General features: G+C 33.0%; 1 non-coding gene across 1 annotated transcript; it reads left to right on the forward strand.

Annotated features, from left to right (window-relative positions):
- Positions 1-3,479: 3,479 nt before the first annotated feature.
- Positions 3,480-3,586, forward strand: LOC139887378 (small nucleolar RNA R71). The gene has a single exon (XR_011773213.1). It is a non-coding gene; the product is annotated as a small nucleolar RNA R71 (small nucleolar RNA).
- The last annotated feature ends 285 nt before the right edge of the window (positions 3,587-3,871 follow it).

Genomic DNA, 3,871 nt, shown 5'->3' on the forward strand with positions numbered 1-3,871 from the left:
GTTTATACCACCATATCAAAATCACTGATGTACAAAGTGTGATGAATAAAAAAGTGATTCATGTATGTTTTTATTTCAAGTTCTGTATTGCTTGAGGACAAGCAACGCTCAAGTGTGGGGATATTTGATAAGGCTAAAAAGGAACGTATATTTCATAGCAATATCCCTCCTAAATAATAGGTTTTCATATGTAATTGTATTATATTTTCATTGTAATTGTTTAAATAAATAAGTGCGAAGACAAAAGGCGAAAACGAAGATTTGAAGACACAAACGTCCAAAAAGCTCAAATGTTCAAGATACAATTCAAAAGGTTCAATTTATTGATGAAAAACGTCTAAAAATGACAAGAGTACAAGTTACAAAACGCAAAGTACAAGATATTAAATTGTACGCAAGGACGTTCGAAAATCCGGAACCGGGACCTGAGCCAACTATCAACGGCCGACGCAACGGACCAAAAATTACAAGTCAAGTATGCACAAGAATATAATATAATATATAAATAATTATATTAATTATTTATATTTTATATTTATATATTTATTATGTCGACAAGCTAGGAGCCAAAAGTTTGTGAGCTGGATTTTCAAACTCCACGACTCGCGGAGTTTGCAGGCATAAAACTCCACGACTCGCGGAGTTTGCAGGCATAAAACTCCACGACTCGCGGAGCTGTCAGAAATCAAAATGCCTATAAAAGGCCATGCATTCGTTCGATTTTAATATATAAAAAATATAAAAATAATAATAATAATACTCTGTAATAAATAAATAAATAAATATATATATAATATATATAGTATAGGGTAGTTTTATATTAGATTAGTTCAGGTTATGTAAAGGTTATTTTACGGGTTTTAAAGTCGAAGCTCTGTCCGTGTAACACTACGCGATAAATAATCAATGTAAGCTATGTTCTCCTTTTTAAATTAATGTCTCGTACTTAAGTTATTATTATGTTTATTTAAGACGAAGTAATCATTATGTTGGGCTAAAAATATTAAAATTGGGTAATTGGGCTTTGTACCATAATTGGGGTTTGGACAAAAGAACGACACTTGTGGAAATTAGACTATGGGCTATTAATGGGCTTTATATTTGTTTAACTAAATGATAGTTTGTTAATTTTAATATAAAGATTTACAATTGAATGTACCTATAAATAACCATATACACTCGATCGGACACGATGAGCTGGGTATTTATATGTACGAATAATCGTTCATTTAACCGGACACTGGAATGGATTAATAGTCTATGGAATTATTAAAACAGGGGTGAAATTATGTACAAGGACACTTGGCATAATTGATAACAAAGTATTAAAACCTTGGGTTACACGCAGTGGATAACCTGGTGTAATTATTAAACAAAGTATTAAAATCTTGTTACAGTTTAAGTCCCCAATTAGTTGGAATATTTTACTTCGGACATAAGGATAATTTGACGAGGACACTCAGACTTTATATTTATGACTGATGGACCGTTATGGACAAAAACCAGATGGACTTATCAAATAATCCAGGACAAAGGACAATTAACCCAGGGTAATAAATAATCAAAACGTCAAACATCATGGTTACGGAAGCTTAAATAAGCATAATATATTTTATTTCATTTTTCCTCGTACTTTTATTTATTGTCATTTTAATTATTGTTATTTATTTTATATTGTTATTTAAATATCGTCATTTACTATACGCTTCGTTTGAAATATAAATTGACAAACCGGTCATTAAACGGTAAACCCCCTTTTATATATTATTATATATAATTATATATATTTTGTACACATATAGTTGTTTAAAAATATAGTGTGCAATAAGCCCGCTTCCTGTGGAACAAACCGGACTTACTAAAAACTATACTACTCTACGATTAGGTACACTGCCTATAGTGTTGTAGCAAGGTTTAGGTATATCCATTTTGTAAATAAATAATTAAAACTTGTGTAATATTTCGTCGTATTTCGTATTTAAATTAATACTATTTCATATACACCTCGCATAACATCAAATACTAAAGTACCAACTTTAACTAGCATATTCTCCATTATCCCTCTAGGATATTTTATTGATCGATCGGCTAGTTGTATGCTTATTCTTGTTGGTTTCAATTCTCCAAGGTCTAGTTTAGTGTATAGTGAATACGGCATTAAATTTATACTAGCACCTAAGTCTGCCAATGCTTCTATTGAACTAAGACTACCCAGAAAACATGGAATTGTGAAACTTCCTGGATCAGATAGTTTTTCTGGTATCTTATTCAACAGCACTGCTGAACAATTAGCATTCATAGTAACAGCCGAGAGTTCTTCCATTTTCTTTCTATTTGAGATTAGATCTTTCAAGAATTTAGCATATCTAGGCATTCCTGAAATCACATCAATGAAAGGAAGATTGACATTTATTTGTTTAAACATATCCAAGAATTTGGATTGCTCGGCTTCAAGTTTCTCTTTTTTCATTTTACTCGGGTAAGGAAGTGGTGGTTGGTAAGGTTTAACATAAGGTTTATCCTTAACTGTGTTATCTTTATTAACCTTTTCAACTACCGGTTCTTTTTCCTTATCTTGATCAGGTTGTGGTTCTTGTGGAGTAGGAATAGCTTCATCAGAAGTTACAGGTATTTCAGGTGGTTTAAGTGTTGTACCACTTCTTGTGGTAATGGCTTTAGCTGTTTCATTCTGGGGATTTGCATTTGTATCACTAGGTAAACTTCCTGGTTTTCTTTCACCTATTAACCTTGCTAGGTTACTTACTTCTTGTTCCAAGTTTTGAATAGAAGCTTGTTGATTTCTAAATGCTTGAGCATTTTGTTCATTAGTTTGTTTCTGAGATGTGAAAAACTGCGTTTGAGTTTCAACTAGCTTCGTCATCATATCTTCTAAATTCGGCTTTTTATCATTGGTTTGTGGTGGTTTGTTTTGAAAATTAGGTCTTTGCTGATTGTAAGTATTATTGGATACTTGTTGATTGTTAGGACCTTGTTGGTTGTTGTATGGAATATTTCGATTATAATTCTGGTTTTGATTGTAGATCGGTCTTGGCGGTTGATAATTATTCTGATAATTATTTCCAGGCTTTTGGTTTAGATATGAAACATTCTCTCTTTGTTCCATTGTTAATTCAATACTGAGACAATCTTTTGTCAAATGTGGTCCTCCACACTGCTCACAACTAATTCGTATTGAGTGGATATCTTTAGTCATATTTTCCATTCGTCTCTCGACAGCATCTATCTTTGCGAAAATGGAATCTAAGTCATGGCTAGAATCGGCTCTAGCTGCTTTAGATGATCTAACGATATCTTTTTCTTGGTGCCACTCATGTGAGTGGGAAGCAGTGTTATCAATAATTTTGTAAGCATCAGTTTCGGTTTTCTTCATAATAGAACCACCAGCTGCTATATCGATGTCTTTCCTTGTAGTGATGTCGCATCCTTGGTAGAATATTTGTACTATTTGACAGGTGTCTAAACCATGTTGCGGACATCCTCTTAATAACTTTCCAAATCTTGTCCATGCCTCATATAGAGTTTCATTTGGTTTCTGTGTGAATGTAACAATTTCTCCTTGAAGTCTTACGGCTTTAGATGCCGGAAAGAATTGTTTAAGAAATTTTTCAACTAAAACGTCCCATGTATCAATCGCCCCTTCAGGTAACGATTCCAACCAATCTTTGGCTTCTCCCTTTAAAGTCCAGGGAAATAACATGAGATATATCTGTTCATCCTCCACTTCTCGGATTTTAAATAGAGTGCAGATCCTATTAAAGGTACGAAGATGTTCATTTGGATCTTCCTTCGGCGCACCACTAAATTGGCATTGATTAGTCACCATGTGTAGAATTTGTCCTTTAATTTCATA

The sequence above is a fragment of the Rutidosis leptorrhynchoides genome, chromosome 1 (genome assembly GCF_046630445.1).
Source record: "Rutidosis leptorrhynchoides isolate AG116_Rl617_1_P2 chromosome 1, CSIRO_AGI_Rlap_v1, whole genome shotgun sequence".
NCBI classification, from domain to species: domain Eukaryota; kingdom Viridiplantae; phylum Streptophyta; class Magnoliopsida; order Asterales; family Asteraceae; genus Rutidosis; species Rutidosis leptorrhynchoides.